Source organism: Dasypus novemcinctus, chromosome 1, assembly GCF_030445035.2.
Source record: "Dasypus novemcinctus isolate mDasNov1 chromosome 1, mDasNov1.1.hap2, whole genome shotgun sequence".
NCBI lineage: Eukaryota > Metazoa > Chordata > Mammalia > Cingulata > Dasypodidae > Dasypus > Dasypus novemcinctus.
Window position 1 is genome coordinate 136727313 of NC_080673.1, and position 26927 is coordinate 136754239.

A 26927-nucleotide genomic window follows, 5' to 3' on the forward strand; every position below is an offset into this window, starting at 1 on the left:
CAGTAAAAAAAAAATGTTATTTTTATTTTACCTTGATGTTGAGAAAGAGATATTAAAGACACATTCTATAAATGATAGTTATTATCACAGTCTACGTAGATACCAAGCTTACACTTACTTGCTTCTTTGTCTTTAAAATAGAACCATATTTCACTTTCATTGTTGGATTAATACTACTATTGCATATAAGATTTTGAACTTTTTGTAGTCATTTTAATTTAGAGATCAATTGACCTATGAATGAGTGTAACCACCACATTAAATATTATTTTATTTGAGAAAATAATAATCTACCTAAAAGCTCTTTCTAATGTTCCTTTCCATCTTAAAAAATCTACAGTAGGATGGTTTCCATACTGAATATCATCATGCCTAAGAAGTTTGTCCAACTTTTGGTTTATAATATGACCCTGATTGCAATTGTTCTAAGTGGGAATGTGTTAATTTGACTTATGGATGGTAGTCACTGGTTAAATATTAAGATCATTCTAGAAGAGTTAATTCAAAGAAATCACAATGTGACTGTACTGGCATCATCGGCAACTCTCTTCATCAACTCCAAGCCTGATTTTCCCGTGAATTTTGAGTCAATACCTGTTTCCTACAACAAGAATACTGAAGATTCCTTAATTGAACATATGATAATGCTATGGATAGACCACAGACCAACTCCTCTCACTCTCTGGACTTTCTACAACGGGCTAGGAAAACTTCTAGATACGTTCTTTTGAGTTAATATACAGATCTGTGATGGAGTACTAAACAACTCCAAGTTAATGGCATGACTTAAAAAGGTGGTTTTGATGTATTGATAGCAGACCTGGTAACAATCTGTGGAGACTTGATTGCTCTGAAATTAGAAATCCTATTTATCTACACCTTGAGGTTCTTTCCAGCCTCAACAGTGGAGATCAAGTGTAGGAAAATCCCAGCACCTGCCTCCTATGTACTTGCAGCCTTGTCAGAGCTCACTGACCAAATGACCTTTGCTGATAGGGTTAAAAATACCTTATCTTATTCTCTGCAAGACTATATATTTCAATCCTACTGGGGAGAATGGAATTCATACTGCAGCAAAGTTCTAGGTAAGTCTGCACAATTTTCTCTTATTAATGACTCCACAGATCATAATCATTCTTGTTGTTAATAGCAAGATATTTCCATCCCACTGCATACACCAAACTGAAGTAAATGTTCTTATTATATCTTTGTATAATTCCCTGATGTTTTCTTTTGATAAACTCCTAAAAATGACATAGTGTTATTAACAGGTTATGATCTCTTAACTGAATTTTTTTGTGCCTATTTAGGAATCTCTTTTTTCAAGGTGTAGATCAATCCTCAAAAATAAATGAAATGACCTTTAAAAGAATAAATTGTGACAGTTTTCAAATAAAATCCCATAAATTATGTGTGTGCTTACATACATATACATATAAACTGACAGTTCCTGGCAAACATTAAGTGAAACATAATTTAATTTGTTCTTCATCTTGTTTGTTTGTTTGCAGATAACTTTAAAAAGCATAGGATGGGGAATAAGAAAACATGAGTTTATATCCTATCTGGTCTCTTAATACCTTTAAATGCTTAAGCTTCTCATAGTCCTTGGGCTACCACTGTGTCTCAACTTACTTTTTCTGTATCATTTGGCAAGCCTCAGTTTCCCTGCCTTGCAGATTATTTATAAGGATCAAATAAAATAATGCAAACTCTCACACAAATTCTGATTGGTTCTCTCTAGTTTCTGAACTTTGTGAAAATTCCTTCCTTCATTTTCCTATTTTCCTCTTTCCTAAATGATTTTTCCTCTATCTGTCTTTGTACCCAGGGGCATTAATTAACAAGAATTAGCAGGAATTAACATTTGGTGCCACCAATGGTACTTTCTTACAGAGGTAATGTACACAGTATTGCCCTTTTACCCTACCTCCCTCCTTTTCTTCTATCCTCCTTTCTTTTCCTCCTTCCCTCCTTCCCTCCTTCCCTCCCACTGTACTTCCCTTCTTCCTCCCTCCTTCTTGACTTCTTTTTTGAAAACTATTTAATAAACAAGAACCCAATGTCTACCTCTTTTATAGGTACAGAGAGTGCATTAGTGAGCAAAACAGATCAAATTTCTACTTTATGGAGCTTACCTTCTAGTATGGGAGAAAGACAGTAAAGAAAATAAATTTGTAAAACATATAAGATGTTAGACAGTGATATATGCCGTGTAATAAAATAAAAAGCATAGATAGTTGTAGGGGAGGGCTTTCAATTTTAAATAGGAAGGCCAGGCAAGGTCTAAATCAAGAAAGTGACATTTGAATAAAGAGGTGAAGGAAGAGAGGGTGAGAGCCAATGCAATCCTGGGAGGAAAAGCATTTCAGGCAGAGGTAAAAACAACAACAAAAATGAACATGAGCTAAGGCCAGAGATAAGCCATTGGTGGGGAAATATCCTTACTATAACTCAATATTAATCTCAATACTCATAAGTAGAATTTATATAATATTTTTCTTCCTTAGATGTTGGAATATTCATCATGTAATTTTACACTTAAATTCTGAAACTTCTTCATAGATTAGATCTAGAAAGAAGATATTGAACATATCACAAATGTAAATAGAACATGTAAAGTTTTTACAATGTGCAAAGTTGAAATTATGCTAATTGGAATTTTGAAAATAAAGCTCTTCTTTTATTCTTTATAAAGTGAGAACTATATTTTATTGTTTATAAATTTCAAGTTTTATAAGCCTCAAAAACATGTTTTCCTTTAAAGTTAGGTATTATTCACATGATCATTTCCCAAAACATTTCAAAATGTATTATATGATAATAATCATTGCCTATATATGTATCATATACTGACTATGGCATGTATTGAATAAGTAATGGTCTATACTCCTTAAATAAGGGGAGTACAAAATGTAGGCTGGTGAAGGATCTTGAAAAAGACATGAAGTTCTGGGTTCATGTTCTACCTGTCATGTTCCACCTGCTAGCTGTGTGATCTCAGGCAAGTGACTTAAACCCTTTGAGTCACTGTGCTTTCTCCTCCTTAAAATGGAGTTAATAATTTAATCATACTTTTTAGGAGGATCATGTGATTCCATATATGTGGATATACTATGTAAATTATAAAGAATCATATTTATGTTGAACATTATTTGCATCAAAGTAAGCAGGAACTTTGCAATAGCAAAGTACTAATTCCACTACCATGGGTCTCTGTGTATAGAAGTAGTCAATGCATATTTGTGAAAAATAATCTCTGGAGTATATTAAACCTTCTTTTTTAAAGGAAGCCACACCAAATTATGTAATGTGAAAAAGCCTTTGTGAAACAGAAAGTTCTCAACATCTCTTTACAGTAATCTAGTTTCAGAACTCCCACCTTTTAAGAAGGTTCTTATTTACTTAAATCCTTTATGCTTCTTATGTTACTAGACTCAATACTACCTTGAGTTTTTATTTCAAAGTGAAGTATACTGCCAAGAAAGGCTGGTAGAATCCAATTAGTCTTTAATTTGAGATTACATTCTTAAAGTATTAACAGCACCTGGTAACTGTAAACTGATACAGAAATAGGGCAGGGACCTTAAATATTGTCTTATTACCTTTGAACAAAGGAGATTTAGTAATGCATATCAAATTTCTTTGGCGTTTCCATTACAATGGTTGACCTTTAGGCGTGGGAAAAATAGACTAGAAAAATAACATGTTGAACGGTTGTGAAACCCCAGATGCCAAATATCTTGAAGGAGGAGGAAGTAAATAAAGAGGAAATATCTGAGTGTATTTGTTAAAAACAAAACAAAACAAAACAAAACAAAAACAAAAAAATAAATGTTTCCTATATTAATGAAGCGATCTTAAAACTTACATGTGAAATGAATAAAATTAATCATCAATTTTAACTACTAATAGAACAGGGATATCATGGGATTTAGAAACCATTGCTGCTTACATCCAGGAGTGAATCTCTTAATAAATCTTGCCCTGACCAATTGTTCTGCACAGTACTTAAAAATTGCATTGACTCTGATCTGTCTCCCAACTTCTGAGAGACCTGCTTCAAAACACATTTATAATTATCCCTTGGGATTTGAGACTAGCTTTTGCTGTGTTGTTGGAAGGCTGAGGCCTTGAACACTGTAAAGAAAATAGTAAAGTGGCTAATGCAACTGCCTGGTCACATATTGCTGTAGTCTTTTGGGTTTCCAGGCTGCCTCCATCCTTCCTATTCTCTGCAGATCAGAAGGGAAAACCCAATACGCCACTCTGTTGGTGCAATTTGCTTTTTCTTGTCCTTACCATTTTCATTCCAGTTCCCCTGCTGCTAAATTTTAAATGGATTTCCTATAATGGACAATCTTTTTCTAGCATATTAAAAAAAATTGCTCTTTAACATTTTCCCTCTGCCTAGACCTGGACTAGATAAATCACATTTGATCTATGGTTCCATTTCTAAGCATTGCTGTGGGGCTGTTTTAAATTTTATGTAACTTTTTTTTTAAGCAAAACACAAATCGTAAATTTTATAACTCAGTGATGTTTCAGAAAGTGAACATGTCCATGTAATCAGCACCTAAATTAAAAAAAGAATATTATTTCAACAGATAACTCCTCCTTCCTAACATGAGGTCCTACAATCTCTATCTAAGGGTAATTACTTTCTTGACTTCTAACACGATAGTTTAAATTGCCTAATTTTTTACTTTGTATTAATGGAATCACATGTTATGTAGTCTTTTGTATGTCCTCCCTGTTGGTGGCTTCCTTTTAATTTAATTAATGGTGAAGACAAGAATAATTTAAATTTGATAAAAATCTGTTTCATTAATGCTTTCTATGATTGTGAGTGACTTTTGTAACCTGAGAAACATTTGCCTATCTCAAGATCATAAAGATATTGCCATATGTTTTCTTCTAGAAGCTTTATATTAGTTTTAGCTCTAATACATAGGTATATGATCCATATTGAAATAACTTTATGTATATTTTGAGGGGGGGTGTTGAGCTTTATAATTTCCACATTGATATTCAGTTTCCCAGCATCTTTCCCTTGCAGCTTGATACAAGAATTGAAAATAATTTAACCATTTATATATGGATCTGATTTGACTATTTTCTAGTGCATTTTCTATTTGTCTATCCTTATGCCAATATCACAACATACTATTATAATTTTATAGTAACTATTAATATCAGTGTATTTACACCAAATTTATTTTTTTCCAAGTTTTTTTTTTTTTTGCTTTTATAAGTCTTTTGCTTTTCCACATAAATTTTAGAAATAGTTTCCACAAAAATCCTGCCAAGACTGATTGAAATTGTGTTGAATCTATGGAACAATTTGAAGAATATTGTCATCGTTAGCAATATTTAGTGTTCTAGTCCATGAACATTGTATATTGTTCCATTTATTTAGACGTTTATTTCTGCAATGTTTTGGTGTTTTCAGTGTCAGAATCTCGCACATCTTTTATTAAATTTATTTCTAGGTATCTTATGTTTTTGGTACTATTGTAAAGGGTTTTATTGTATTTTTTTTGTTAATTGTTTATTGCCTGGATATAGAGATAAGTTAATTTTCATAGGCTTATTGAGTGTATTGTGACTTAAATTTACTTTTTGGGGTCTAATAAGTTTTTTGTATTTATATTCATTAGAATTTAATACATATATATTATTTTTTCAAAGGTTAATCCATATCATCTAAGATGTTGAATGTGTTGGTATAAATTATTTTTAAAATATCCTTTTCTCCTTTTAATGTCTGTAGGAGCTGTACTGATAAGCCTATTTTATTCCTCATATTGGTAAATCATGGTTTCTCTTTCATTATAAAATAGTCTTGCTAGATGTTTATCTGTAGTATTAATCAAAGAATCCGGTTTTGGCACTTTTGAATAGTCCCTGTTGTTTGTCCATTTTCTGTCATTGGATTCTGCTCTTTATTATTTCCTTCATTCTACTTATTCTGAGTTTAAATTGCCCTTTCTTTACTAGATTCTTCTGAGGGATGTTCAGCATACTGATTTTAAACCTTCCTTTTTTGTAATATAAAAACATAAAGTTATAAATTTCCTTCCCAAATCTGCTATAGTGGCATCCCATTAATTTTGTGATATTGTGTTTTCATTGTCAGTTCATCCTAGACCAAATCCTTTTCCCTGCTTGGGTGGGCCCTCACTAAAATTCTCACAAGCCTAGACTAAAGTTTTGTATCAGCTTCAACATATCTGCTTGACTGTGATTCTGAACAGTAATTGCAATTCTGTCTGAAGTGGTTATAGTTCTATTGCTTCTCCAGGCTTCAGCCTTAAAGTATATGTAATTTTCAGTTTATTTCCAGGTTCTAAAGAATCCCATCTTCTTTTTCTGGCTACTAGCAGCTTTACTACTTTCACTTCTTAGTATTTCTTCTGTAGAATGCATCCCTCCACCTAAAATGGTTTATTGTTTCGGTGCCTGACAGCTTCCTCTGCTGCACCTGCTATTTCTGTGGCCTAAAACAAATGTCCCTGAGATCCCTTTGACCTCCTGTCCACTCCTGGGCAAGATGATATCATAATCACTCATCCCTCCAGAGGTTGGAAAAAATACCTCGACAGAGTCGCTGTGCAACCATGGTTTCCCAAATTTAGCACGCATGAGAATCAATCAGAAAGCTGGTTGAGGATCCTGTCCTCCCACTCCTCCCTATCTCATGGTTTTTTTTTTTAAGATTTATTTTTTATTTATTTCTCTCCCCTTCCTATCCCATGTTAATTTATTCTCAAGGTGATACCCAAAATTTCCATTTCTAACAAATTGCTGGGTGATGCTTTAATGACCTATTTTCAGGCCACACTATGTATAGCCCTATGAAATATGGACTGGCACCCATCCTCTCCATTGGGGATGAGAAGAGACCATATTCATTTCTCCTGATGACTTAACATTACCACTTAGGAAGAAATATTTCCACTCGGGGTGGCCTGGCCAAACTCTCTTGCATGCCAAACACATAGCTCCTGGACAGGTTGATAATATCCCTTTATTGTCCCCAACTGACTTGCAAAGAGTTAGAGATAAAAATTGTTCATTATTCTATGCAGTATAATCAGAAAAAAATGGTTTGTTGAGGAAATCTTATAAACCACAAAGTATTAGGACACACAATCCCCTGAGTTTCTCATTACCCACAGCTTAGTAAGAATGAGCAATAGTAGTCTTCAGACTTCATGGCCACTTTGTTCTGAGTATTTTATTTAACTTATAGACATTTTGTTTTTCCTTTCTGAGAGAGTAGAGCAATCTTGTTTCAATGTTTATTATTTTTTAAATTGTTCCCAGGATCATAGAATGGTTGATAAGATTTGAGAAGACACAATTATAATAACAAAAGACACTACTTCTCCCCTTCTTCTAACCTCTTCTTTTCACTTTACCATACTGGCTTCTGCATTCACAAGAGAATCTGAAAAGATGCAATTCAAAAACAGCACAGGAAAAAGAGGAGGTGGGGAAGCATCGCTGAAGAAGGGACTCACTTCTCTGCTTATCAGGCTAAATAACTCCCAGCAGCTAACTTTCATTCTTAATTTCTATTTGCATCTGATTTTCTTGCTTTGATTTTTAATGCATCCTCTGATCATGCAACATGATTATATTTTCACTAATGTTCATTTAGTGATCCGTAAAGAAATTCTGGTCTAGTTCTCTTTTCAGTGATTCTGTAGCTAACTCCCTTGTGTATTGTGGCACCTTTATATTAATTTATTAAATAGTTACTCTTACTAAACACCTACTTGGCACCAAGAACTTTGCTAGGTACATTCCAAATATTATTGCAAATTCACAGAAAAAAACAGCCAGGGACTATCATCGACCTTTTACACACGAGGAAACAGAAACTCAGAGAGATTAGGTAATTTTGCTGAACTCACAGCATTTAATAGAAGAAGGTAAGAATCTAAGTGTATTTAATTTATTATGTGTTCTGAAGCATAAAATCCCTAAATAAAGGTCCCAGGGATGAGCTACAACATATCTCCCTGGATTTTGATTGACAAAGTTAACACACTGATTTGCTTTACTGGAAAAGAAAATTATTATTATCCTTCATTTGAAGTACTTTCACTATAACCTAGTTTATCTAAAACGACTTGAAATATTTGAAATTTTGGATGGTCCTTTAAGCAAAAGTGTTTTATTTTTAAATTTAATCTTCTTAAATGTGAAAGATGAAACAAGGAAGGGATATCAATATTTATTATATATTTTTTCATTATTTATACAGATGAAGAAGTATTTCTTAGGGAGATAGAACTGAGCTAACATTTTGTTTGGTGTTCTGTTTTAGATCCTGAATTGTGTTTTGGAAGGAAATAATTTGGGGAATTACCTTTTGTTATAATATACTTGAATATGTTCAACAAGACAGCGTATGCAAAAGTGCTTGGGAAACATAGAGCCATACATGGAAGATAAAATATTAGAAGTAAGGAAGATGTATATATATTTTACATTTGGTATTGAGAAATACGTGTTTATGTGATAAGAGATTTCCTGGATTATAGATATTAACAGAGTACATAGATTAAAGGTTTGTACACCCTGCAGACATCTATTTTTTTTCTTAAAATAAATCCAGATTTACTTTTGAAATGAATACTTGAATTGTTTTTCTTATCCTTTCAACCTAGAGATCCAAGTAATACAAGCACCAGAAAAACAAAATGTATTTCTTGATTAAAAATAAGTCTCCTTACATATAATTAGCTTTTTTCCTTCTTAAAATATTGGAACAATATGATTTCCACATTAATTATCACCATGCCTAAGAAGTTTTGCAGCTCCTGTTTTTAATTAATTATTGACACAAATTTTTCTTATAGTAAGATTTGACTTATATATGTAGTCACCAGTTGTTTCAAAGAAATCCCAATACACGTATATTGGCTTCATGAGCTACATTTTTCACCAACTTCAATTCTGACTCTCCCATGAACTCTCAGGTAATTTCTGTTTCCCATGAAATGAAAGCTATAGAATCTTTAACTGATCATATGTTAAGGCTGTCGATCAATCATAGACCAACTTTCCCACACTCTGGACATTCTATGCACGTATCAAAAATGAAGAAAAGACGTGATAATAAAATATTTTACATCATTTGCTTGTAGCTTATTGAAATAGTAAAAAGTGGTTTGATAAAACCTTTAGAAAATACTGACAAACCAAAGGAAGAAAAGAAAATTACCATTAAAACCAAATTACAGAGAGAGAATCTATTTTAAAATTGTAATATAGAGATACCCAGTCTTTTTCTCAGGCATGCTGTCCCCCTCTCCTCCCATCATCTCTTCCTCTCATCATTTTGCTTTTCTCACTTCCATGTTTTTTATTATTATATATGAACAAATAAAAATACGTTGTAAAGTGACTGCTTCTCTTCTGTTTCCAGATTTTTCATAATATCCTGATGGAACAGAAACTTGCACTCTTTCCAAATTGAACTTGACAAAACGATAATAGTCCAAATTTCAAACTGTCTGTAACTAAATATATATTCTAACCAATCACACCATTATTTCACTCTTCATGAAAAGGGTTACATTTTTTGTTTACCTATAAATAATGTTTAGTTTTAATGCCTACCTCTTCTTATATAAACACTACCAAGTGAATGCATATATTTCATTTCAAATCTTAAAAGATTACATTTTTGGAAAGAAATAACATAGGTCTCTGTAGACATTTGATAGAAAGCCCTTTCACCAAAGGACTAACTTTTTAGGACTCTGAAAATTAAAAACTGTCCTTGTTTTTTTAGTAAAAAAGACTGCCCTCTACTGGGTATATTAATGAAAACAAAATAAAATAGGATATTGTAAAGCAAATCTATTGTATATCTCTTATTTTTTAAATAATTTTTAAAAATCTACTGTTTAAAAAAATGTAACCTCCTTGAAACAGGACTAAAGTGTTGCTTTCAACAGAACTATCATTGCTTTAAAGTAACCTCTGGTACTGTTGAAATCTGAAAGTATTCAGAGTCCATCTTAAACTCATCAAAATCATAAAAAACACAAATTCCAGGTTACTCCTTACCTGCTTTGGTGTACTGGGAGATCAATGAAAAAACTAAAGTCTCAATGAAATCTTCATTCACAAGTAAGTTTAAGTAGAAATACTCATATTTCTGTGTTCCATGTTATGTGGAACATATAATACCCAACATTGGGTATAAATAACATATTATACCCAACATAAAAATTTTGAAAAACTACTTAATCCCATAAGTGAAAATTCATAATAATAACCATTACTTCTTTCACTTTGATTCTTAGCTTCAGGAAAGAAATTTCTTATTTTTGGTATATGATCAAATTATCTTTTGTTTGTTAATATTAATTATTTTTCCTGTCATTACGTCAGGTTGGCTTAAACATTTTCAAATTTGTAGGGCATTGTCTTTTTTTTCAGAGAATGATAATTTATTTGTTTGATAATTTTGATTGACTCTTGCAAATAAACCTCTAGACAAATTTAGCACCTTCTAATCTTTTAGAAAATAAGGACAAATAGGGAAGTTAAGTTAGAGTATAATTTCAGAAATGAACGGAAAGACTATACCTGTGGTACATTTTGGATACAATTGTTCAACTCCTAAATCTTTCCCCTATATTAATATTGTGGAATTATAATTGGCATAAACAATATAGAAACTGAATTTTGCAGATGGCAAAGATCCAGTAAATTTTTTAAAAAATGTAATTGTGATAATATGTCATGATATGTCAAATATTACATATTTGGCTCTAATATTTTTGTAATCATTTTCCTTGGGGGATTGCTATATTTGATTAATTTTAATATTTTGATTCACTCACTTTATTTGCTTACAATATGATATTATGCAGGTCTTAGTACTGATTTTCTTTATCAATGTGAAATAATTGGTTTGGAGTAGTTGTTTCAAGGCTTACTTCAGAATTACATTTCTAGTACTCTGTGATGTAAACTTCATTCAGAACACCTATTTTTAAATCTTAAAGAAAAATAAAAATGTAGCATACTGTTAAGTCAAGACAATGCATTTTCATCATGAAATTGAAAAAGTATGTATATATCACTTTGATATAATGAATACTTTATATTCAGGGTAAGTTAGATATATCTCTTCAAATTCTTAGTTACGAGATTTACTACAGTTTTTTTTTTTTATAACACATAATCCCTAAAAAAATATGTTCTACCAATTCTACCACAGGAATTAGGTATATTAAGTATTATAGTAAGCGAGTTACTCTTGAATGGAGCATAACTAAAAAAATATTAAAAGGCATATCTTTAAATCCTTTCCATTTACCTTCATCTTTTTTATTTGGTTTTTATTTATTTATTTATTTATTTGTATTTAACACTTGTGCTCCTCTATTAGATCCAGAATCTGAAATTAAGAAATTTGAGAGAAAAGTAGAGTAGGAGAAAGGGAGATTGTAACCTACAAAAGGCCCTGCCTTTCCAAACCAAACCTACTTGAGCACTATCATCATTTAATTTGCATTTTAATTACTATAGTCTATCTGAAGTAATTTGTGTCTCTCTACATATTTACTGTTCAAAATCATGCTATCTTTTTAAAAAAGTGTAATTACCGTAAAAAAGAAACAATGAAAGCAACAAAAGTAGGAACTATAAACATTTCTAGGCTCAGAGTGTCTAACAACTTATAGAACATTAATCTGTACTTATCCTACACTCTTCTACAGTGATGAGTTGGAACATACACCAATCCTATATATAGAAGTCATGGCCCCACAATTCATGAGATTTTGTGTGCTTATTAGAGGCTACCACCCATGCTTAGTAACACTGTTTTATGATGGACATCATACGCTCTATGGCTCTCTCAACCAGCCTTTCCCTACAAGTTATTGAGTCCCTAGTGTGTACCAGGTGGCAGGCTAGATATTTTACTTCTATTGGCATAAATTATTTTCTTCAGATAACCATATGAAATGGATAGTATTGTTTTCACTCACAGACTAGACTAATCTATGTTTTTTACTCTAAAAGCCTTGTTAATCCACATTGAAACATAGCCTCTCCAGTGCAAATTCTAACACTCACTGGATAGCAAGAAGTGTCACTTTTACAAATAATTTGCTATTAATTTCACCCTTTAAACTCTACCTCCTTACATATTCTTTTTTTAAATTTTATTTTGAAAGAAACTTTAGATTACATAAATGTTACATCAAAAATATATACTCCACCCCCACTTTCTCCCCCTCCCCCACTTTTCTTCATTAACAACATCTTTCATTAATGTGGTACATTTGTTACAATTGATGAACACATATTGAAGTATTACTACTAACCATGGACTATAGTTTACAGTACAGTTTACACTAGGCACTGTACAATTTTAGGTTTTGACAGAATGTATTATGGCCTATATTCATCATTGCAATGTCATATAGAACAATTCCAATTCCAATATCCCAAAAATGCCCATTGTTCCACCAATTCTTCCCACTCCCTCCCCTCAGAACCTCTAGTGGCCACTGTCTTTATATCAACGTTACAAGTAGAATAATGTCCACTTTGTCCATAGCTGCATTCCCCCCTTATGTTTGTTCACTCTTCAATCTTGAGGACTTTAGAATGATAATGCCCACTCTGTTTCTGATTGAGAGGGGGCTTAGATCCTATGGGGCAGATGGATGAAAATGTCTTGCTTGCAATTCTTTACATACTCTTTACATTTTTGTCCTTATCTTTCCAAACTAGTCCAGCTAAATAAATAGCATTATTTAATTTCTCTATTAATTTCAGATTTCCATTATGTGTTTTGTTTTATTCTGTCCAATTTTTAAACTCCCATTTTTCATGTGATATTTCAAAATAGTTAATCATGTTCTCAATCATGTTCAGTTTAGGAAACCGTAGAGTCTTTGGACTATATAAATAAATGTATAGGTAAGCTCCATAAATAGCCCACTTTCTTGCTCAGCAATACTTTTATAGAGAAAAATATAAAATCACAGGAAAGTTACATAACTCCAAATTCCAAAAGCTCTTTTAGGCAAGATGTGAACATATGTCTATTTACCTCTGAAGTCCACCTAAATAATTTCATGACACACTTTATAGTTACCCCTGTGCTTCTAGATATATAAACGTATCTCCCTGCTTTTATGAAAAGGCAAAGGGATATAAAACATTCAGTCTTGAGAGAGAGAACACTGGTTTTGTTTTAAAGAATAGGAAAATATAGTGATTCTATCCTTAGTGTACTAAAAATTTGTGTATTCTTATTCTTAAGTGACCTTAATTTTTTGATCATATATGCAAATTTTAAAATGTGACCAAAAGCAAAGTGACATCAGTGTTCACCTGTGTATCAACAAATTTTACTATTTCACGACAGATTAGGCATTCTTCCCCACAGAACAGAAGGGAACTTTAAATAGGTAATATTGTTAACTTTGCCACTTAGTCAAATATTGTTTTGTAAGACTTCTTAAGTGATGATTAGGTTCAAGATCTATAAAACAGAAAAAAATATCCTCCCACAGATAATTTTATGTCAGTATTTAAATTTCATTCTAAAATTAATTTTTGAGAAAGATGCATTACAATGAAAACATATTCTAAATGTTGGTTCTATCATGGAAACTAGAGAATCCATGCAGATTTATTATAGCTTATACTTTCTTTACCAAGGACTAAAATTAATTGTTGAAAATATTAATGCATTTAAAAACTTGCACTTTTATTTTCTTATTAGTCAAGAGCTCTAACAGTTTCAAGGAGTAAATTGTAACCATCAGTTAAAAACATTTTTCTTGTGCAAAATGGAAATAGATCTGATATTATGTTGAAAGATTTATTTCTGATCTTAAAATATTTAGAATAATAAAGTTTTATTACTGAACACTACATGTTAAGGAAGTTTGTCCTGATTCTGGCTCTAAATTGGACTCTCATAGCAATTGTTCTTAATGGCAATGCTAGAATTTGGCCTTGAGAAGGCAGACATTGGTTAAATATGAAGAGCATTCTGAAGGAATTGATTGAAAGAAATTACAATATAATTTTACTGGTTCCATGACAAAGATACTAATGGACTCTGAAACAAGTGTTAACTCTGTAGTAATCCTTATTGCCAACATGATGAAAGATAGAGAATCCATAGTTGATTCCATAATGTTGTGGACCAAATGTTTTCACAATAAGAACATGCTACAGGGAACTAGGAAAGCTAATGGAAAATCTTAGATTTAATATGAACATTTGTGATGGAATTTTATACAAGCCAAATTTGATGGTAAGATTTCAGAGATGTGGCTTTTTTAAATTTATTTTTTAATATATTTTTTATCGAAGTATATATCATTCATATATGAGCATGCATAAATAATAAGTGTATAGTAAAGATTGTGAACTTACAAAACACACATACATAACATCATACAGGGGTCTTATACATCACCCCTTCATCAACACTTTGTATTGTTGTGAAACATTTATTACAAACTATGCAAGAGTATCATCCAAATTTTATTATCACCTATAGTCTCTATCTTACATTTGGTGTATTTTTCCCCCAACCCACCCCATTTTTTAAAAATAAATTTTTATTACAGAGGTTGTGAACTTGCAAAACAATCATAGACATGTGTAGAATTCTCATACAACACCCCTTCACCAACACAGCACACCACACCATGGTGGAATATTTGTTACAGGCTATGAGATAATGTCATCAGACTATTACCACCAACCATAGTCCATAATGTGCATTTGGCACACTTCTTCCATATACCTCCATTATCAACACATTGCATCTTTGTCGTTAATGCAAGAATATTACAGTATTGCTGCTAACCACTGTCAATAGGTCACATCAATTTTAGTTTTCTCAGGCTTCTCCACATTCCCACCACCCTGCAATACTGATGTACATCTGCTCTACCTCACAGAAAGATACTTTTGCAATTGTACCCTCAACCAAAATTCTCATCCACCTCTGGGTTCACTGTGTCATTCAGTTCCTTGATTACTCTTTAACTTTCTTTCAATTGACGTTTACTTCCCCAGACTACCCTTTTCAGCCACAGTCCCATTTATAAACCAGTTGCTACTCACTATGTGTTACCATCAACTCTATCCATTTCCACACTTTTACAGTCAAGTTAACAAAAACTTCTATGTACATTAAGCATCAGTGTTTCTTCTCAAACCTCCTCTTATTTCCTAATAACCTATACTCTAGGTTTTAACTCCAGGTGTTTATTCTTCATATTTAGTTCATAATAATGAGACCATGCAATATTCGTCCTTTTGTGTTTGGCTTACTTCACTTATTATAATATCTTCAAGATTAAGCCATGTTATCATTTGTGTCCCAATTTCATTTCTTCTTGCTGCAGCATACCACAATTTGGTATGTATGTATATACCACATTTTGTTTATCCATTCATTGATTGATGAACACTTGGATTGTTTCCATTTTTGGGAATTGTGAATAATGCTGCTGTGAACAATGGTGTGCTGATGTCTATTTGTGTCATAGTTTTTAGTTCTTCTGGATATATTCCTAGTAGAGGAATTGCTAGATCTTATGGCAGTTCTATATTTAGCTTCCTAAAGAACCTCCAAACTGTCTTGCACAAAGGCTGCACCATTTTCCAATCCCACCAACAGTGAAGGAGTGTTCCTACTTCTCCACATCGTCTCCTGCATGTATTGTTGTCTGCTTTTCTAATAAGGCCATTCTATGTGTTGTAAGATGATATCTCATTGTTGTTTTGATTTACATTTCCCTAACAGCTAGTGATATGGAACATTTTTTTAAATGTGCTTTTTGGCCATTTGTATTTCCTCTTTGGAGAAATGTCTATTTAAATCTTTTGCCCATTTTTTAATGGGATTGCTTGCTCTTTTATTGTTGAGTTGTATGATCTCTTTGTATAAAATGGAAATCAAACCCTTATCAGATATGTGGTTTCCAAATATTTTCTCCTATTGAGTGGGCTACCTTTTCATCTTCTTGTTGAAGTCCGTTGAATCATAGAAGTGTTTAATTTTTAGGAGGGTCCCATTTATCCATGCTTCCTTTTGTTGCTCATGCTTTCAGTGCAAGGTTTAAGAATGCACCACCTACCACCAGGTCTTGAAGATGTTTCCCTACATTTTTTTCCAGGAGCTTATGGTACTTGCTTTTATATTTAGGTCTTTGATCCATTTTGAGTTAATTTTTGTATAAGATGTGAGATAGTGGTCCTCCTTCTTTCTTTTGGCTATGGATATCCAGTTCTCCCAGCACCATTTGTTGAATAGACTGTCCTGTCCCAGCTGGGTAGGTTTGACAGGCTTGTCAAAAATCACTTGGACAGAGATGTGAGGGTCTGTTTCTGAACCAATTTTACTTCTTCCTTTCTGATTTGGATGCCTTTTATTTCTTTTTCTTGCCTAATTGCTCTAGTTAGAACCTCTAGCACTATATGGAACCATTCAGGTCCATTGGTCTATTTGTCTATCTTTATGCCAATATCATGCTATTTTTACCACTGTAGCTAGTCAATATGATTTAAATCTGGAAGTGAGAGTCCTCCAACTTTGCTTTTCCTTTTTTAGATGTTTCTGGCTATTTAGGGCACCATACCCTTCCAGATAAATATGATAATTATGTTTTCCATTTGTTTAAAAAATGCTAATGGAATTTTTATTGGGATGTCTTTGAATCTGTATATCAATTTGGGTAGAACTGACATCCTAATAATATTTAGTCTTCCAGTTCATGAGCATGGAATGTTCTTTCAATTATTTATTTTTAAATTTCTTTTAGGAATGCATTCTGGTTTTCTGAATAAAAGTGCTTTACATCCTTGATTAAGCTTCTTCCTAAATATTTGATTCTTTTATTTGCTATTGTAAATGGAATTTTTTCCTGACTTCCTACTCAGCATGCACATTACTGGTATATAGAAACACCACTAAATTTTTGCATATTGATCTTGTATCCTGAAAATCTACTGAAATAATTTATTAGCTCTAGCAACTTTGTTGTTGATTTTTCAGGACTTTCTATGTATAGGATCATATCATCTGTGAATAGTGAAAATTTTACTTATTCCTTTCTGATTTGGATGTCTTTTATTTCTTTTTCTTGCCTGATTGCTCTAGCTAGAACCCCTAGCACTATAATGAACAACAGTGGTGACAATGGCATTCTTATCTGGTCCCTGAAGACAATGGGAAAACTTTCAGTCTTTCAACATTGAGTACAATGTTAGCTGTGGGTTTTTTATATATGACCTTTATCATGTTGAGAAAATTTCCTTCAATTCCTATCTTTTGTAATATTTTTATCAAGAAAAGATGCTATATTTTGTCAAATGCCTTTTCTGTGTGAATCAATAAGGTCATGTGGTTTTTCTTCTTTGATTTATTAATGTGGTGTATTATGCTGATTGATTTTCTTGTGTTGAAACAGTCTTTCATGCCTGGTGTAAAATCCACTTGATCATGATGAATAATTCTTTTAATGTGTTGTTAGAGTTGATTAGCAAGCATTTTACTGTGAGTTTTTGCATCTGTATTCATTAGAGAAATGTGTCTGTAAATTTATTTTTTCATAATCTTTATCTATTTTTGGTATTAGGGGATATTGGTTTCATAAAACCAGTTTGATAGTGTTCTTTCTTGTTCAATTTTTTGGAAAAGCTTGAGTAAGATTGGTATTAAATCTTCTGTGAATGCTTGGTAGAACTCATCTATGAAACTGTTTGGTCCTGGGCTTCTCATTTTGGTGAGCTGCTTGATGACTGTTTCAATCTCTTTACTTGTGACTGGTTTGTTGAGGTCTTCTATTTCTTCTAGGGACAGTGTAGGTTGCTTGTACATTCCTAGGAATTTTTCCATTTCATCTACATTATCTAGTTTTTTGGCATACAGTTGTTCACAGTATCTCTTATAATCTCTATTATTTCTGTGGGATCAGTAGTAATGTTCCCATTTTAATTTTTTTATTTCATTTATTTGCATCTTCTCTCCTTTTTTTTTAGGCAGTCTAGCTAAGGGTTTGTTGATTTTCTTAATCTTCTCAAAGAATCAACTTTTGTTTTTGTTAATTCTCTCTATTGTTTTTTTCTTCTCAGTTTCATTTATTTCTGCTCTAATATTTGTTATTTCATTCCTTCTACTTGCTTTGGGGTTAGCTGGCTGTTCTTTTTCTAGTTCCTCCACTATGTAGTTGCCATTGATTTTAGCTCTTTATTCTTTTTCGTGTAAGCATTGAGGGCTATAAATTTTCCTTTCAACACTGACTTTGTTGCATCCCATAGGTTCTGATGTGTTGCATTATCATTGTTATTTATCTTGAGATATTTATTGATTTCTCTTGAAATTTCTTCTTTGACCCTCTGATTATTTAAAAGAGTGTTGTTTTATCTCCATATATATGTGAATTTTCCTTTTTTCTTCTGCTTGTTGATTTCCAACTTTATTCCATTATGATCAGAGAAAGTGCTTTGTATAATTTCAATTTTGTAGAATTTATTGAGATCTGTTTTGTAATCCAACATATGATCTGTCCTGGAGAAAGATCCATGAGCACTTGAAAAGAATGTACATCCTGCTGTTTTAGGGCACAATGTCCTGTATATGTCTATTAGGTTTAGTTCATTTATCATAGTATTCAAACTCTCTGTTTCTTTATTGATCCTCTGCTCAGATGTTCTATCCAGTTCTGAGAGTGATGTATTGAAGTTCCCAACTATTATTGTAGAGGCATCTATTTCACCCTCCAGTTTTGCCAGTGTTTGACTCATGTATCTTGGGGCATCCTGGTTAGATGTATATAAATTTATGATTGTTATTTCTTCCTGGTGAATCATCCCTTTTATTATTATGCAATTTTCTCCCTTGTCTTTAATAACAGTTTTGTTTTTAAAGTCTATATAATAAGTATAGCTACCCCAGGTTTTTGTTGTTGTTGTTGTTGTTGTTGCTGCTGTTGTTGTTGTTATTGCATGCATGGAATATCTTTTTCTAACATTTTACTTTCAATCTATTGGTATCCTTGGGTCTAAAGTGAGTCTCTTGAAAAAAAGAGAGAAGATGCAAATACACAAAATAAGAAATGAGAAAGGCGATATCATGACTACTGTGGGGGGAGTGGTGGGGTGGGAGTGGTGGGGGTGAATGGGGACCTCATATTTTTGAATGTAATATTTTTTAAAAAATGAATAAATAAAATAAAATTAAAAGAAAAAAATAAAGTGAGTCTCTTGTAGACAGAATATAGATGGCTCTTATTTTCTTATCCATTCTGCCAGTCTGTGTCTTTTGATTGGGGAGTTTAATCATTAACACTCAATGTTATTACTGTAAAGGAGTTCTTATTACATCCATTTGATCTTTCCATTTTATCTGTCATTTTATTTTTGACATTTTTAGTTACTGTTACTGATATAGTCATAATTTCTAGACTCTCTTCCAAGCCTCTCTCTCCTGTTTTTTCCTGTTTGTTTGTTTTGTTTTTCAGGCTGTAGCACTCCTTATAGTATTTCCATGAAGCTGGTCTTTTGTTATAAACTCAGTTTCTATTTATCTGTGAATATTCTAATCTTCCCTCATTTTTGAAAGATAGTCTTGCCAGATATAAAATTCCAGGCTGAAAAAGTTTTTCTCTTGCAGTATCTTAAATATAACATACCATTGTCTTCTTGCCTCCATGGTTTCTGGTGAGAAATCACCACTTAATCTTATTGGATCTCCCTTATATATTATGCATTGTTTTTCTCTTGCTACTTTCAGAATTATCTCTTTGTCTTTGGCATTTGACATTCTGATTAGTATGTGTCTTGGAGTTGGTCTATTCAGATTTATTTGCATGGGAGTACATTGTGCTTCTTGGACATGTATATCTATGTTCTTCAAGAGAGTTGGGAAATTTTCCACCATTATTTCTTCAAATATTCCTTCTTATCCCTTTTCCTTCTCTTCTCCTTCTGGGACACCCATGACATGTATGTTTGCAAGTCTCTTGCTTTCATTTAGCACACTACTACCCTGTTCAATTTTTTCAGTTTTTCTCTTTATTCATTCACTTCATGTTTGCTTTTGGAGACTATGTCTTCAAGCTCACTGATCCTTTCTTCTGCTTCCTCAAATCTACTGTTATACCCTTCCAGTGTATTTTTAATTGCATTTATTCCACCTTTCATTCCCATAAGGCCTATTCTTCTATGTATGCTTTCAAATTCTTCTTTGTGCTTCCCCAGTGTCTTCTTAATATCCTTAATCTCTTTTGCTATCTTATTGAATTTATTAAGGAGATTTGTTTGAACATTTATGATTAGTTGTCTCAACTCCTTTATGTCATCGGCAGACTGATCTTGTTCCTTTAACTGGGCCATATCTTCCTGCTTCTTGGTATGGATTGTAATTTTTTGGTGTTTTCACATCTGTTTTGCTAGATGCATTTATTCTTGGTGCAGTTTCTCACTTTGGTTTAGGGCTTTCTTGTCTTTTCTCCCTTGCTCCTTGTGTGGTAGGAGTCAAAGATGTAGTTGGTTTTGTAAGCTATGGAGGCTGAAGCTGCTTTCCTTGCCCCAGAAATTGATGAAACTTCTCCCCCCTTCTCCTTTGTTGAGGGTAAGGACAGAGTTGCAACTGTCTGTAATAATCCAAGTTGGTAGCATAAGACTATCTGTAGTTGCCTGGAGAGACTGATAAATATTCACACCCCTTCATCCCCTACCTTGGGTAGAGATGGAGCTATAGTTGTGAGCAGCAATCTATGCCATATAGGTTCAAAATGACCACAGTTGACCAGGTAAACTGACAAAGCACCAGCCCCTCTCCCTGCTGGGGGTGAGAATGGATTTTCTGGAGTGCCCAGCAATCTAATCTGTGTGGTCCAAATATGTCTGAAGTTGCCCTGAGAGGCTGAGGGAATACTGTCCCTTCTGCCCCTTAGGAGGTTGGAATGGAACCACCAATGCCCAACAGTTCAGTACCTGTAGGCTGAACATACCCACCACTGCCTGGAGAGGCTGAGGAACACCAGCCCCCTCCTATCCTATTAGGGCATTGGGTTGGATCCACAGGCATCCAACAGTTGAGTCCCTGTGGGCCAAAAGTATTCATCATTGTCCAGAGGCTGTGGATGTACCAGATCCTTCCTATATCCTACTGGGGTGAGGGTGGATCCATAGGTATCCAACAGTTCAGTCCATGCAGGCCACAAATGTCTACCATTGCCTGGGAAGGCTGTGAAAATACCAGCCCCCTCATTTCCTATTTGGGGATGAGGGTGGATCCACAAGTATCCACCAGTCCAGGCTGTGTGGGCCAAAGGCACCTGCAGTTACCCAGATAGGCTGGGCAAACACAGGCTGTCTCTTGTCCTATTGGGCATGGATGTGGATACACAGGTGCCCAATGGTCAGGTCTTTGCAGGCCAAAAGCATCTGAGAGGTTGAGAGACCACCAGCCACCCTCCTATCCTATGGGGGAGCAGAGGTGGAGATGCATTTGAAGACATTCAACAAACTAGTTCATGTGGGTTGGAAACTCCTGCCACTGTCCAGAGAGGCTAAGGATACCCAGCTCCTCTCCTATATATGGGTATCTGACTATTTAGTCTGTGCTGGCAGAGAGCACTTGCAGTTGCCTGGAGAGCCTGGTGCAGGTCCCTCCAGCTTCCTCTCTGCTGGAAGTGAGGTGGAAGCCTAGGCTAGGGCTGCAGACTAATCTTGGTGGAAAGAAGCCAATCCTTAACTTCACTGGATTTTTCAGTTAGCCAGGCTTCCCCTCATGCCAGGGACAGAGTCAAAATGGTGGTTAACAGACCGTTTCCAAATTGGACAGGTTCAAATCCTAACTGTTCCTAGGATTATACTTTAGCCAACCAAGTCCACTAATCAGTAGCTGAGGTGGGTGGACAACTGTATCTTCCTCCACCATTTATAGGAAATGGAGCTTCTAACTCCAGCCATGGAATAGCTCCTAAGCCAGCTTGCGCTGCTAGAGTAGGATGGGCACTGGCCTCTATGGCATGGCTTACAGTTTCCCAAAGAGGTGGTATAGGTCTCCCCAGTTTCCTCCCTGCTGGAGGTGGGCCTGGGGTTTAGGCTAGACCTGCAATCCAATCTGGGTGGAAAGAAGCCAACATGTTCCTACAAGCACTGTGGTTTTCAATCATTTCCACTTCCTTCATGTTGTGGAAGAGCCAAAATGGAAGCTACTGGCCTCCTTCTGACCTGGACAAAGCTCAAAGTTTAGCTGTTCCTAGGATTATACTTCAGCCTACCGAATTTACTAATCAGTAGCTCAAGTCAGTGCCCACCATGTTTTCCTCCCCCATTTTTTTGGAAATGGAGTTTCCAACTTCAGCCATGGAAGAGCTCCCATGGTGACTTGTGCCAGAGGCACCAATCTCTGGGCATGGAGATCTCTACTCACAAATCTTCTCTGTGGATGGGCAGTTTCCTCTTTCCATACTTTCAAGGATCTTGCGGGGATGCCCTTCTGGTCTCCTAGGGCCCCAAAACAGTCCTTTAGATAGCTTTGGCTGATTACTAACTGCTCTGTAACAGGAGCTGACTCTAGGAGCTCCTTACTCTGCTGCCATTTTGGCTTTCCCAGATAGGTGGCTTTTAAGTGTTGTTATCAACTTGCCTGAGGACATTGCTGTGGAATCTTTTTAACTTGGCAAAATTATTTATTTTTCCAAACCAAAACAATAGAGACCAAAAATATAATAATACATTAAAAAATTTATAAATGTGTATAAAATATAGCAATATATTTACCTATGTAGTTACCTTACCAGAGTTTTCATTTATTTTTTTCCACATGCCTTAGAGTCACTGTCTACTATCCATTTTTTTAAGCCTGAAGGACCTCCATTAGTATTTTTGTAGGGCAATTATATTAATGATGAACTCCCTCAGCTTTTCTTTACCTGAGAATGTCTTAATTCTCCTTCATTTTTGAATGATACTTTTGCTAGATATAGAATCTTGATTGACAGGTTCTTTGCTTCAGCACTTTCATGATGACATCCCTCTCCCTTTTAGCACCATAGGTTCAGATGGGAAATGGCACACAAGAGAAAAGGAGGTGGCCATAGTAGAAGGACAGAAAATGGCCACTTAGAGTGTATTCATGCCTGACTTCCCCAGAAAAAGAGATGGGGGTAGGTGCAGTCTGAGGTGATGGCTGCTTAACAGTGTCTGTGATTTCCCAAATACTGTAGAACATTGCCTCCAGAGATTAATAAAACTCTCTTAAACAAATAAGAAACAAAAATAGTTCTTTTGCATGCTTTGTAATGTTGTATTGAAATCTGACCACATGAATATTATAAAGTGATAACTCTAGAAATCAAGTTTTTCTCCTTTCTCAGGCTTTGTTTTTGTTGCTGTTTTTGTTTTTTTTTTTTTAACATACGCAAACTGAGCTTTAAATTTCCCTCTCTTCCTATGCTGCAACTCATAAGGTTTGGTATATTGTATTTTCATTTTCATTCACCTCAAGATATTTCTTAATTTTCCTGTGATTTCTTATTTGAGCTCTCTGGTTATTTAAGAGTGTATCTTTAATGTCTGTATTTGTGAATTTTCCAGTTTTCTCTCTCATTGATTTCTAATTTTCATTCCATTTCAGTATTTTTAAACTTACTGATATTTGATTTCTGACTTAACATATGAACTATCCTGGAGAATGATCTATGTATACTAGAGAACAATGTATATTCTGAGTGTTACATATATGCCTATTAGATGTTTTATAGTACTTTTCTGTCTTCTATTTCTTTAGCAATCTTTTGTCTAGATATTCTATCTACTATTCAAAGTGGTGTCTCCTAGTATTAATTTAGAACCTTCTATTTCTCCCTTCAAATTTGTCGATATTTGTTTCATATATTTTAGGGATGTAGAATGAGTTGCTACAATGGTACACCATGGAACAAAGGTTGAAGGCACAACAGAAACTTTCAGGAAATGATCTCTTTATTACTTGCCATTAATATTTCCTTTAAAGGGAAAATAATCTCCTTGTCATTTGCACAGCACAGTCCAAAAGACAGGGGAGGAAGTCCCATCCCAGCTGGTCTCCAGGGTTGGCAAAAAGTGTGTTCTAAATCAGGCTCAATAGATGGCAGCTCCAGACATAATGCTGGAGAAGAGAGAAAAATCTATACTCTTTGAGTGTGGTTTTCATCCCATTCAAGCCCTTCCACTGAGAAATCCTTTTCTGATGAGCACCTGGGACTGCTTGTTTTATTTCTGGTTTTAAAGTCTGGCAGGGTCTTTTTACTAGACTTAGTATCTCCCCCAGGTTGTGGAATGGCACACAATAGTAAAGGAGGTGGCCATAGTGGGAGGACAGAAGATGGCTACTTAGAGTGTATTCATGCCTAACTTCCCCAGAAAAAGAGATGGGGGTAGGTGCAGTCTGGGGTGATGGCTGCTTAACAGTGTCTGTGATTTCCCTAATACTGTAGAACATTGCCTCCAGAAATTAATAAAACTCTCTTAAACAAATAAGAAACAAAAATAGTTTTAAATTAGGATTGCTGCACACATACAAAGAATGAGGGGAAAAAACCTCAAAGCTATTCTATTGAATGAAAGGCTGTCAAAATTGGCCACCTTTGCCAAATATCCTACTAAGAAAATATTTTGTTTCTTTGGGGATATATCTAAATCACACTACAGAGATCTTTTTCACTTTTTGCCCTCCATCCTTTTCTTCTTTTTTTGAGCACCAAGCACTTTTAAAAAAATGGGATCAACATTGGAAGGCTGAACTGAGTTCTGATTCTTCCATTCGTTAATTCTGTCTTCCCAGAAGGCAAGTCTGGCCTTAAAGACATTCCGGAATCTTATCATTACTCCTTCAGCCTCATTTTCTTCACCTCCAACCATAGTGGGAGATTTCTGATGAAAGTCAAATGACTTAGAACAAATATCTAAGGACTATTCAAGTTTGTTCATGATGTCAATCTTTTCTCTCTGCTGTTTCCCTTTCTTCACTATTAAGTTTTCTCCTTAACAGGTTTTACAGCACATTTCAAACTTCATACATATAAAAACCATCTAGTTCATGATTAGATTTCATTCAAATGGCTATTCCCTAGATGGATGACTTTATAAAACTAGTCCCAAGCCAGACATAATCCCCCATACATACCTGGTATTTGTACCTGTGGGTGCAAAGCATTTAAAAATAAAGCATGAGCAGGGAGCCAAGAGTGCCTACAATTGCAAGCAGGAGAATTGCATCCGCCATCCATGTGGAATCTAAGCCCCCTCTTGATATAGAGGTGGAGTAAACATAACCATCCCAGAGTCCACAAGATGGAGGAATAGAGTATGAATTAGAGTGGACTTACTGATATTCTACTATGGAACTATTGTGATTAGTAATGGAACAAATGGTAACATTGATGTGGAGAAAGTGGCCACAGTAGCTGCTGAGGGTAGGGAGAGGGAAGAAGAGATATGATGTGGGGCATTTTCAGGACTTGGAGTTGTCCTGGGTGGTATTGCAGGGACAGATGCTGGACATTTTATGTCCTGCCATGGTCCACTGGGTGTTCTAGGGGAGAGTGTCAACTACAATGAAAACCATTATCCATGTGGTGTAGCAGTGCTCCAAAATGTGTTCACCAAGTGCAATGATGATGAAAGAGGTTGTTGATGTGGGAGGAGTGGATGAGGGGAGTAGGGTGTATATGGGGACCTCATATTTTTTTAATGTAACATTTAAAAAAAAATAAAGCATGAGGGGCTGCTTTTGTAGATGGCAGCTTTTGAGCCCTGGGGACATAAAACTAAGAAGGAAGAATTTTAAATATCAGATGAGTCCTGTATTGAGACACTGTGTCTAAGGTCCACTTGCTAACTCTGAGATTGCTGTTCATGGCAATTTATAGGTTCTAATCTCCTGTTATAGTTTACTTTCTTGATATCATTGACAGCATATGTGTGAACATGCTTTTTGAGTTTTTTAAAGTATCATATAACAAATTTGCTTTGAAAAATTCCAGCCTGAAAATCTCAACACACAATGCTGATTTGCACTATTACATTGTACAGCAGTCACCTGGTGACTATCAACTAGTACTGAAATATTGCTGCTACCTTCTCTTACGTCCTTAATTTCATATGGAAAAGATTTGATCACTCAGCTCAATCATGGTAGATTTCTTTTTTACTGTATCTGTATGTGGAAAGTAATGGATTAGAAAAAATTGAAATTTATTTATTGACAAACAGAAATTTTTAATGACTTTTGGTGGAAAAGGTAGAAATAAGTGGCTGCCCATAGGCCTCTAGCCAGAGACCTCAGGAACTTATCTGTTGTTAACAAAGTTGGGTTTTTCATTCTTGCAGCATAGGAGAATACAAAGCATGATGGATAGTGGACTTTCTCCAAGAGGATGTTAGAAATGACTTATGGTATGATTTAGGCTTGTGTTGAGTGATTCAAGGAGGGTTACAGATAACAGAGATTGGCAAGAAGAGGAGAAAATTCAAAGATTTGGTATCTCGGAATAAAGACGAGGATGATGGTAAAGCTGTCATTCGATAAGAGGCATCAGTCTCTCATATGAGGCAAGATATGGGAGTGCTAAGTATTTTGCATCTTGTCATTGTTCAGGGTTTGTCTCTGTTCAGGTGGATAGAGAACTAATTCTGTATTTGTCTTCCATCCACCACAGCTGCAGCTTGGACTTGTCTGATGTTGAAGTTCTGGGATGTCCTTGTGTTCCACAAGAGAACACCAAGGCCCCCATGTGAGCACTGGGCCACACCTTAGCAACCCCAAGGCCGTGCTTGCAGGACCAGGTCAGCTCCTGGTCAGAGCCAGCTTTATTCTTTTACTTAGCACAGCAATATCATACTGCACTCAT

The 26927-nt window shown here is 34.6% G+C and overlaps 1 protein-coding gene and 1 pseudogene across 1 annotated transcript in view; both read left to right on the forward strand.

Moving 5' to 3' along the window:
- The window catches only part of LOC101437136 (UDP-glucuronosyltransferase 2A1), an 80873-nt gene that overhangs the window by 16679 nt on the left and 37267 nt on the right, over positions 1-26927 (forward strand). The window lies entirely within an intron of this gene.
- LOC139438623 (UDP-glucuronosyltransferase 2A2-like) lies at positions 345-26605 on the forward strand (annotated as a pseudogene).